Here is a 12,615-nt window from a genome sequence, read left to right as displayed (position 1 = left end):
ACTATGCTCTCTATCGACCTAAATCAGATATTATAGTCTTTGTTCCAACCGCCTTGTTCTCCTTCGTGACAAATGAGCACAATCCAGTTTGGAACCGAGACTAGCAATATTTAATACCGTTTTCAACGTCTTATAAACGCACGGGCCAACATACGTGCTACGCACCACGTATGTAACATTGCAATCTCTCTCGTCCTGTTTGTCTGCACTTTGTCCTGTCCACTGTTTGTAGCAAGTTTTTCATGTTACTTTGCATATTTATGAAATCTCAAGGTGGCCAATTTTAACGAGCTTTGCTCTCTTTTGGTTTTCCTACCAATGAACTGTTTTGTATATTTATCATGTTATGTATTTTCGGTGAAATAAATTGAACATTGAACATTGAACATATATTGTTCTAGACATAGCTATTAAAATATCAAGCAATTAAAATTGCTTGATATCTGAGCCAATCCTGACATTCCGCAGCGTTTGGCACTTGTATATAAATGGTACTATATATTATGTTAGAAGTTTAGATACAGTGGGTCCCAAAGGTGATAAGAACCACTTCATGGGAGTTACTTCTCGTGATGTTCTTCGGATCAATTACAGGGTTAAGATCATAGTATATTTCCTTAACTTGAAATACATGCGCAATATCCATATTTGCTATTCTAACTTTAGATTACAAACTTTGAAAAACATAGGCTTCAATGTTGCCCTAATGCTGCGATATCTTTAAAAAGGTCACACAACATGTATGTACATAGAGCTAATCATAACATTATATTGTAAATAACTAATATATTGTACTTGTTGTAGAATAATAGACGTACTAACATAGATTAGGACTAACGTAAATTACACCTATTATTTTCTTAACAAGCTGTTGTATAACCAACTAACCTAAGGCTAAAAAAGTTTGTTTACAATAGGTGGCCTAAAAACCTACATGCGAAATTATACTTTATTATCGCTAGGTACAGAACACTAATGACAGTTTGGGGTTGACCTTTATTGCTCCATTTGATATAACGAAGCATTGTAGAAAATGCAAATTATACCTTATTTCCCTTTTTTACATTTGTACAATTTGACGGCATGTTTGATGAAATCAGAGCAGTTTTATTTTTGACCCTAGGTTTGACCTTTTTTGCTTGTCACAGGTAGGTCAAACCATATTTCTGCCTGTATTTTTGAGGTAAGATGAATACTTTGAAATTTTTACGCGCTTCGAACCACTTTTCATTTCTGAGATCCTATCAAATCTGATACTAGACACCTTTAGCACTTTAAAACAACAGGTGTCATTACGTCCCAGGGAGTGCTAACTAAATGACGCCTAATTGTCATTGTTAGCATTAGCGTTGGTGCTAACTCTTGGCGCTAACGCGCTAACGCGCTAAAGAGCGAATCCCGCACCTTCTACGGCGTTTGTAGGAGTGACCTTACACACAAAGTACGTGGATGTATAAATAGGGCCCAAGGAAGACTCCGCATCATTTGCCGATGATTTCAATCTTATAGATTTATATTGCCCTAGACACTCTGAATGCTAGTCACTCGCTGACTATTGTTATACAATTGGGTGAATCTGAAAATTTGGTAAATCTGCTGAAAACTAGCTATCCAAGCGCATTTTTTGACCAAAATGTAGGTTTTAAAATTGGAACTGGACATTATCCCATTCAGTGATATGCTCTTCCGGAGGATCGTACATTTCACCAAAATTCACATTTTGACACCATTTTTACTGTCATAGATGTGCTATTATATACAGCGCCAAAAAAAGTATCCTTACACTTTTTTTTTATTTTGAGAAATACCCAAACAAAGGAAATATTTCCTTTGGTTTCCTGCTTTTTGCAAAGTCTTTAATTGCTGATATCTTTGGCACTGGTTGTTCAATTTCAATGGGGTTTTCTGCAAAATTTAGCTTTGTAAATAATTTTTACTATCTTATAAAAAAAAAAGCTGGAAAAATAACACGGTTGTTTGATAGCATGTAAAACTACGTCATTTTAAAGAAAAGGTGAACACTGATGGCGCTATTTATCTTATATCGTGTTTTCGTCTTTACAAGGGGTAGGCCTTGGTATAATGACATAAAACATCAGAAAAATAATAACAAATAGCAACCAAAATATTAATAACTTTTTTATCATGAAATGTTTGGAAAAAATAAATTAAATTAAAAATATATATAAATAGCGCCCTCAATCTTCACACAAATATACACTTTTAAGAATAAAAATTACCACAAAAAAGCAGAAAAAGATGTATAAGTGGAAATAGAAGCGAAAATATATGTTAAAAAGAGCTGGAAATAATATGTACATATTAGTGTGATAGTTGTTGGTAATGTCCAGATCTAGAATTGAACATTATACATTGTTTTATTAGAAAATTCAATAAATGATCACATCAAATAACCGTGATAATATGTCCGAGTTCCGACTGATTTTGCTTGATCACATCACATATTACAAAACAACTATACTATTAATTTTTTTGAATAGAATCCCTACTCACTTATTTTGTATAATCCAGTTTTGATGAACTATACTGTTTATTTGGATTAGGTATATTATCTCTTTGAACCGACGATCTTATTAAAATGAATAGTTTCCGTTTTATTTTTACAAGTAACTATTCAAATTGACAAGATCTCCAAACTCTTTGTTTGATAAGATTACCCATATAAGATTCTGTTATGTCCCCCTCTGACTAGAGAAACTATACATTTTTTGTTCATTTTTGACCAGACAAACTACTCAAATTTGAGTTGGGCCATATTTGGCAATAATTTATTTTTTTAATGACAATTCAATCGAATTTGGTGAGTTTCTTGTCATTTTGATGAGAATATCCGATTAATTTTGAAATCTGCTATGTGCCCTTCTGAATAGTTTCTTCTGTTAGATTTGACAAGTTTCTGTTCAAAAATGAGTAGATCATTTTTAGAGTGTATAATGTCAAGATAGAGACTAATATTTTCGAAATCAAAATGCGGCTAATGTATGTTGTCTTTTGAATAATAAAATGCACATAGTATAATGCAGTAGCTGCTGTATTATTTATTAGTAGATATAGTTTTTTTTACTAGTAATATATATTAAATGATTTATTTTCGAAACGTCTTCATCAACAGCAGTATCACTTAGTAACTTAGCCTCTTAGTAACCACTCCTCTTTGTGTCGCAGTTGCTAAAACAAATAGTTAATGAGCACAAGCTGGTTATCGCTTTATTGTTCGATATCATTGACGCTCTGCGAGCACAGAGCTCATAGTCTTGCGGCTTTGCGGATTTTCTTAATGCATTAAATTAATTGAAACAAGTCTTAAATTATTAAAATTTAATATAGATTATCAAGCTTGATTAACACAACGATACAAATCTGTATCCTCAAGAGCACTCTATCATTTCATGGAACGCTATAACACGTATGTTTCTGCCAAAACTGGCAATTAGCCTAAAACACTACATTAAGGTGAAAAAAGTTTTTTACCAGCAATAATCCGTAACTTGAATTAGCAAAACATGCAACTAGAGGGTCAACTATTTTGCGAGCTGTCACTTAACTAGGAGTGTTTATCTAACAAAAGGGATGTACTCGAATTAACAGGTAAGAACCTAAATAAATGTAGGTTTCAAATTCTTTTGTACTATTTGTTTATTTGTTTGTTTTGATTATGATTTTTTTAAAAGATTTTGTAAAACTAAATTTTGAATTAAGATGTAATTTTTGAGTGTTACAAAGTACACAGGATAAAATTGTGGTTGATTTACACAATTGAAGTACAAAATCTCAATTGTTTTATACCTAAACAATGCGAGTATCGAATCAAATATCTTTTCTTCCAAATTTGTCTCAGAATTTCATGATTTTACGGCAAAAACTAAGTAAAAAAACAAAACAAAAAAAAACAAAACAAAAAAACAGCAAAAGAACTGAATTTGCCATTTTAGCTGACATGGACGCGCTAACGAAACACGAACGTGCGCGTGGGCTTTGGGAGGATTCGGGAGGATTGTAAGATATGATGGAACTGTAATGCTGCAGATTTTGGTATTATTGTTTGGTTTATACGCAGTGGTTTTCTAGGGTGGGCGACTTCCCTCTTCCAATGAGGAAAGGAGGCCAGGAAATGAGGAAGAAAATTAGAAGAGAGAATGTACCAGTTGCATGAAACTCTGACATGATGCAAATATATAGTCATTTTAGCTTGCTCTATAGGTTTACGGAGCTATCCGTTTTGTTATGCTGCTAAGTAGCCTTCCACATTTTAAGGGGTAAAGATCACACTCTACATAGGTCAGTGAACATCAACAGATTTAAGCTAAAACATAAACATTCCTTAAAAAGAAATCCCAAAAATGACAAAACTGATAGTTTACCGCGAGTTTTGTAATTATTACTTGATTTTGATATGTAAGTAATACGATAAAGTCATCATAGGCAGTAATGTGTTTGTATTAAAAGAAATAACAAAAATAATTATTTTAGTAATAGAAATACTATTTGGAAATTGCAGCAAGATTTGCAGATGTTTTTATTTGAACAGTACCAGTTCACCAGTTTTGCTAGTTTTCCTAATCTTTGGGCTAAATTAATAGCATCGTGAAGGTCATATATATCATTTTATACTGATAGCTTCGGCATGTACTTAAATACAGCTTGTATGTGCATTGTGTTCAGTGTGTACATAGGCTATTTACTTTTCAAATCTTGTGACAAATAATGCTTGTATAAGGTATTATAGACAAATTATTAGAATGCATGTGCACCAGTAGAAATGGCCCAGGTTGAATAAAATAAATAAACATATGAATGAATATTTTATTCCCTGGATTATTTTTGTTGGGACAAAATAATGATATAGTTTGACGCTTTGAAATACAGTTATGTTAATCATAATAAAGTTACAAAGTTAAAAAATAATATCGAAATATTGTAAAATCAAACTTTTCCCCTCATAAGTTGTATCAAAACAACATATTGAGGAAATTGATATGACAGATTTTAAACTTTGATATGGAAAGATACCCCAGCCCTGTTGTCTCACCAGAGAAGATGAGCAGAAGTCTTTCTATCTGATGATAAAAAAACCTCTAGGTATGATTACGAAAATGTTTTAAATAACTATTATCTACAAAAGTTTTTATAACAATGTTTTATATAAAATGTTAACATAAAACGTCTTCTGTTATGATGTGAAGGGTTAATATAAAACAGGGAAAATCTGTTCCAACTGACCAGCAGAGAACAAAGGATAAGCAATAGATAAGATTAAAATCAAGGAAAATATGACACAACCTCCAATGGGGGAATAACAAACGTATAAACGTTATAAAAACTCTTTTAACTTTGTTTATACGTTTTGTGTTATTCCCCCCATTGGAAATCGATGTTGTGTCATATTTTCCCTGTTTTTAATTGTGAACTTGACTTACTCATTCTTTCATTTCTCTTGACGATTTTTCATTTGCCCGCCCTATTCCTTTTAAAGGAATTTTTATTTACGGAGGTATGTTGTTTCGCCGCTATAAAAAACAACTGGGAAACCGTTTTTTTAAAGAACAGATACGTTCTGTAAATCCAGAAAAAACATTACTTCTGTATAAATCGACATTCTGTAAAAAAAAAACCCGGACAATTATGTAAAGAAAACAAGCAACAACAGACATTTACTGGCAGCCCCCTTAGCTGCCAGCAGTTTTGCATTTTAGATTAAAATATTTTTTATCAGGAATTATTTCTATCAGTAAGTTTTGAGCGATACATCGTGAGCGTCGCATGGCCGCTCCACTGTCTGGATAATTTCTCGTTATTTATCTTTGTTTGGTAGGATTTTATGTCGTCATTGTGACTGTATGCTGATATCGTGAGTACTGTGAAGAGTTTTGAACGGATTTTGTGCAATATTAAGACTTTAAGCGCTAGTTCAGCTGCTGAAATACATATTCTTGCCGAGTCATTTTACATTTAAGCTTACTGAACACTGAAATGCCTATACTGTACTATTGGATGCATGTGTGTACATCGCTATACTTGAGTGGTCACCAGTGTGTGTATTGAGCTAATGACTTCCATTATAACACGCAACGCAATTAAAAACCTCGCGTCGAGGTTTGCCAAGTTTTAAAAATAACGGTTACTTAATGAAATAACGGTTAGTTCATGAAAAAGAAGAAGTGAAATTTAGCAAAACGCGACGAGGTTTATTTGCCCGTAAGGCTGCGATCACATAGAAGTATACTATTCGGGTATACGGTGCACGTTTTGCAGGTGCACGCGTATAGCTTAAATCGAGCAAGGCAATTTCATAGTACCGGGTCACATAAGGCTACGATCGCATAGAAGTATACTATTCGGGTATTCGATGCACGTTTTGCAGGTGCACGCGCATAGCTTAAATCGAGCAAGGTAATTTCATAGTACCGGGTCACATAAGAGCTATTCGAAAAGGCCGTATACCCGCGTATAGTATAGTATAGTGGGAATCGTGCGTGTTCGATTTTAGTGCAGCGTATACCGTCCTAATTTTAAAAACCTAAACCATATGTGGTTAAATTCATTTTTTTAATAGATGCACATTATGACACCTCATTGAATGCAATGTGACCTCAAGAAGTAAAGTTACAAGCATTTGATAAGACGAAGAAAATGGGTAAACTGATATACTCGCTATTCGCTATACGAAATACGCTCATTCGATCAGGCTGAGTTCACATAGTATACTCCTATGTGAACTCAGCCTGATCGAATGAGCGTATTTCGTATAGCGAATACCGTATACCGTATACTTCTATGTGAACTCAGCCTAAGAGAGCTCTATTGTTCCGCTATTGTATCCGCTATTGTATCCACTATTGTATTCTATTCATAAAAGCTACTGCAAGAATCGCGGCAATCCCTGATATCGCAGGTGTCTACCGCCGGCGTTTCGCATTTATTAACATTCAAAATGATCCGATACTCTTACATTTATAGACTTATTAGTGCTTTTTATATAATATTCAGAAATTGCAATTATGAAAACTACAAACCTTGAAAGTGAAAATATATTACCTGTATGTTTAGTAGCAACGGATTTCGCTTGTTCCAATTTTGGTAGATAATCATGATAGTGGAACAAAGTATAGCTAATTGCCGATATGAGTGGGTTTCGTTTGAGAATATGTTATGCGCAGAGTAGCATAACTTAATACATTTGCAAGGCTCCAAAGAGCAAGCAAAAGAGACTTCTAGTACAATCATCATTATCATAAAATATAGTACCAAGTGCAGGTACATATGAAGTATACATGCTTTCAAGTCTGAAAGACAATTATGTGAACTCCACTAATTGCAAGTCTTTGCTATGTTTTTTAAGCTGTACGGAATTAATATTTTGTTTAATTCCTAGTTAGCACGCTTACTATTCAGAACGCCGCATTAAAAGCCAATAAGACATGAAACACTGATCTCTCACAAAGTTATTTCGATTAATCAATATTGTTATACCATGTACACGGTATAGTGATGAGATCAGATGGTGTTTAACATGTCTAGATGTTTACAGCATGATTCGATATTTCGGGTATTTCTAGCCAGAATTACCCGAGGGATTTTCAGATAGAAATTCCTTACAAAAATGAGACTCTAAATTGTTCCATAGTTTTTGGATATTTATGTCTTTTTTGGATATATTATTTTCATCGCCTAATGAGATAGCTTTTGACTGGAAGCAGGTTCTGTCCGTGGACCCGCCATTTTATATAATAAAATACAATAAAGGGGTTCAAACCCATGATGGGTGTGATACACAACTTGCTGCTTAATAGTTTTAGGGAAAGGTCAGTGTATATCATCATACTAAGCATACCATGCATGCAGACCCTAACATCCAGTTATATTTCAAATAAAATATGACCGAAGTTCCATGGCAAATTATAATTTCTGACGCTTGTTGACTCTTTCAACCTCTACGATTTATGATACAGACTATTTTCAATTATCAAAATATCTTTATTAGGTTTGCAGGAAATGACAGGAAAATACATACAACAATAAAATAAACATGATCAACAATCATCCCTTTTCTAACAAAATCCTAAAACACGAAATAATAACACCTATTCATTTATTCATTATAAACCTCTCGCAAACTGGAATGTGTATGTGGTGAATTGTAATTTTAATAACCGATATTATGCTAAGGAAACAAACGGGTACTTTAATATTATTCAAAATCAAGAATAATATCAAACAAATCCTCCTACTCGAACAGTGACACTTAATTTAGGCCCGGGATTTAGGCCTGCATTATGATTATAGACCTAAGTTAAAATACTTGAAGAGATAACAAGAAACCTTTCGTGCTTGGCCACTGTAGTGCTTTGCTGATCCTTGCTGGATGAAGGTCATATTGATCTATTACGTGAGTGAAATCAAACACCGTGTCCTCGGTGCTACTCCCTTGTAATCGAAGGTCGTAAAAATTAATCCGATAACAATAGAGGATATTCATTACTACATCATTGATGTGGTTGCTCAATGCTCATGCATAAAATTCTTCCACATAGGCTGTTTAGCTTAATCATGTTAATCGGGAATTGACCTCTTGAAATGATATCATCACACTGATCAGACTGATCTTTATGTTATTACAGTGCGGCCCACATACAATGTTCAACACAAAGTGAACGATGTTATAACTTGGAGGGCTAAAAAACCAACACCGCCAAATTCGACTGACGTGTGTACAGCGTGAGAAGCTATGAGGAAATTGAACACTCGTTGTCTGATCATGCATGTGTTTATGGTTCGGATAGCGGTTACTTAGCAGCTCTCGTTCCGTTTGGGTTTATTGAATACACTCTATATATAGTCATCAATATGGCGTTTCCAGTCCCTGGCTGAACTATTGGGTTCAGCTATTATTTTTTAAATAATTCTTTATGCAGCTGTTTGGGGTGGTTACGGGTCGTTAAATATGGATATCCAACTAGTTTGCCCCTCGAAGCTGTAAAAAACCACTCATCGCGAAATATGGATATCCAACTAGTTTGCCCGCAGGCTACAAAGAACCACAAACCGCGAAATATGGATATCCAACAAGTTTGCCCCTCGAAGCTTCAAAAACCACTCATCGCGAAATATGGATATCCAACTAGTTTGCCCCGCAGGGCTACAGAGAACCATTAACCGCGAAATATGGATATGCAACTACTTCGCCTCGTATGGCTACAAAGAACCACTTACCGTGCAATATCTTTTTACCTCAAAAAAAGAATTAATATCTACCAAAAAACGTTTCAAAACGTAAAAAGGGGCCAAGTTTAAAACATCTTTCCTGTGTGGCTTTTCACCCTTTTTTAAACTTGGTCCCATTTATGAAAGTTTCTAAAGACCCATACGAAGTCATCTTTAGGCTACTTGTTTGTTTTCTTAGTTGTCAGTGTTCATTTTGTAGAGTAAATTAATTAATGTTCGTGCTTGATTGAAGTTTTTCCGTAAAGACGTTATAATGTATTTTGAATTAAGGCAAAAGTAGCAAATACTCACTTTGTTAAATAATTATTCTTCATCGTCTTGTGCAATTCTGCGCCTTATGTACAGATGTAGGGCCTATAATATGTAACAGGTTGACAGACAGTCAATTTGCTAAGTATATATAATACTCTACTACTCTTTATGAACACGCAATATAATAAACATAATAAAACATAAACCTTCAAATGTTTTTGATAATACATAGCCTACGTCATATTGCACCGCTTTCGAACAGTCTTATTGTTGCATGTAGAAATTAGGACTCATTCTTCATGTTATTACGGTACTACTTTACTGAATGGGACCAAGTTTAAAAAAGGGTGAAAAGCCACACAGGAAAGAATTTTTAAACTTGGCCCCTTTTTACGTTTTGAAACGTTTTTTGGTAGATACTAGTGTGCATGTAAGATCCAGAAATAATTTTGAGCCAAATGTTTGGAAGTTGATGAAAGAGTTGAAGATAGCCAAATCTACACGCCGTGGTTGTCGATCTGGAAAAAGTAAGCAGAGACAAATAAAGACTCGTATTACCGCACGTTTACACCCTACCAATGTTACCAATGTCAGTGGAGCTTGCCATGCCAACTTGACTAAATTTCCTAAAGCTGTTTACTAACCTAAAGCTTGCTCACTTCCAAATGTTTACATGTGTAATCCTAGGTCATTAAACAACAAGTTTGATGAATTTAGCACCATGGTGAGAGAATTAGGTGTTGATATTGCAGGTGTCTCTGAATCATGGTTTACGTCAGACAAACCAGTAGAACATTTTCAGATCCAGCATTACAATCTGATAACTAACAATCGTACTTGGAGACGTGGTGGTGGGGTAGCCATTTATGCTCGCGAGAATCTAGGAGTCCAAGAAGTACATGATATTAATGTGCCCGACCACCTTGAAGTGCTGTGGGTAAAAGCCAGACCGGAAAGGCTAACCCGTGAAATACCTGTACTTTTTATGCAATCATCTACTCCCCGCCAGATAATCCACATGAAAGTGAACTTATTGGGCACTTGCTTCATGGTTTTGATTATATACGCACCCAATATCCTCAAGCTGGTGTAACATTATTTGGTGACATCAACCGGCTTGATACTACTCAGATCTGCTCTGGTAACGGACTCACGCAAGTTGTGAATAAACCAACCATGAGATATTGAGACTGAAAATCACACTGAAAAGTGCAGAGTAACGCTGAAAAATTATATAATAGATAAAACACCACTGAAATAGCACTGAAAAGAGTTATTTTGTTATCAGATTAATGTTTATAATCACACTGAAAATAGACAGCAACATTCTCAAAATGAGAGGCCATTCCTTAATCCCACTGAAATGGTCCTAATCACACTGAAATGCACTGGGCCATGCTATTGTTATGAAAAATAATCCCTAGACAATAGCCACACTGAAAATACCCAGAGTAACAATGGGAATGGCTAGAGTAACGCTGAAAATGGTTTTCAGTGTGATTTTCAGCGTCAAACTTTCATAGTCAAACTTCTCAAATGCTTCAACTTGCCAACAGATGATCTTATTACTATCTTTTCTGGGTTCGTACGCCCATTAGCTGAGTATGCTGCCCCTGTGTGGCACCCTGGTCTGACCATCGACGAAAGTGCCGCTTTGGAACGAATCCAGAAGAGAGCATGTAGGATCATTGTTGGCAAGCAGTATACAACCTATGATGAGGCACTTGAGCTTTGCAAGTTGCCAACCATGTATGAGAGACGTGAGCAACAATGTTTGAAGTTTTTCAACTCGCTTTTCAAATCTGAGCGTTTCCATAGTTGGGTACCGCCAAAGAAGAGCACCATTCATGGCAGAGTTTTAAGAAATTCTGACCAATTGTCGGTACCAAGGTGTAGAACATTGCGTTGTCAGAAAAGCCCTCTGGTGTACATGGCCAATATGTGGAATAAAAAGACTCCTAGTTTTTAGCTTTTTTATTATTTTACAAGGCTATTTGCATTTTCACTCCCATCTCCACCAAATTTTATAAACATTATTATGTGCAATATATTTTCTGTTTCTCTCATTTAATATGATCTTAATATGCTATGTAATTCATTTTTGAAAGTATGTGTGTGCCGAGAAGGAGTTTGAGTATGTTGTCACTAGTGCATGAGTTGAGAAAGAGTTTGAATAAGTGGTGTGTAAGGTCAGTGGGTGTGATCTTGTGGTAGTGATAGTTTATGAGTGGATATGGGATGCAGGGGTGTGTGTGGGGGTGTACATATGGATGAATGGGTGAAAATGAATGTGTGGATGTTTTACTATGTTATTTGCTCTTTTCTTCATGTTTTTGCTGTATTTATATGTACATTGTATTTTAGCATTTATACTTATATATTTTAATATTTTATATGTGTGTACTTTTGTAAAATTGTTGCATTTCAGTTTTTATACTGCTATGACAATTGTGTAATAAACCTTTAATGAATGAATTTTAATGAAGTATTTAATGGCGAAGCCAGCTCAAGCAGTATCTGTGCCATTTCGTTCGCATAAACTTTGAGATGTGTAGTGTGTTAGAGTTGTATAGACCGTCACGGGGCAATTGATACGAAGGATGTTAAGGATACGAAACACGATTTTGAAGAAAAAAAAATCTACGGGTTTCGCTGGGACTCGCACCATCGATTCGTAACATCGTCGATTACGAGTCGAGATCTTTACCGCTAGACCACGGGGACAGTTGCACAGATGAGTGTAATAATAAAGCATAAATCTCATAGTGCTATCTTTAGCCTTTTGTTTACATAAAAATTAAAGATAGATTGGCCGTTTTATGCATAAATAGCACGAAGTCGGGAAATATCTGCGTCGCAATATTTTTTTTTTGCTTTCGGAAATTTGACCTTAAAATTTACGATTTCATGACCTTGTCATTCGAAATGAACAAAAGATATGTGCATGTGAAATAGCTTTAACAATGGTTGGCTGCTTAATGGTATAAACAACCTTGACATAAAAAGGGCGAGAAGTGTTGGTATAAAACGTTTATTTTTTGATCGATTACAAAATATAATTGTCATTAAAATAAATTGTGTCTGTAGTGAATTACACTAAAATTTTTTATTCCTCTCTTT

The 12,615-nt window shown here is 34.9% G+C and overlaps 1 protein-coding gene across 1 annotated transcript in view; it reads left to right on the top strand.

The window, feature by feature from the left end:
* The first annotated feature begins 3,477 nt into the window (after window positions 1–3,477).
* Window positions 3,478–12,615, top strand: part of LOC140169225 (uncharacterized) — a 29,395-nt gene continuing 20,257 nt past the window's right edge. Inside the window, exon 1 of the mRNA XM_072192482.1 lies at window positions 3,478–3,609. The gene's annotated coding sequence lies outside the window, so the exon portion shown is untranslated. The remainder of the gene's footprint in view (window positions 3,610–12,615) is intronic.

The sequence above is a fragment of the Amphiura filiformis genome, chromosome 14, assembly GCF_039555335.1.
Source record: "Amphiura filiformis chromosome 14, Afil_fr2py, whole genome shotgun sequence".
Taxonomy (NCBI): Eukaryota; Metazoa; Echinodermata; class Ophiuroidea; order Amphilepidida; family Amphiuridae; genus Amphiura; species Amphiura filiformis.
This window is presented reverse-complemented; position numbering and strand designations above follow the sequence as displayed.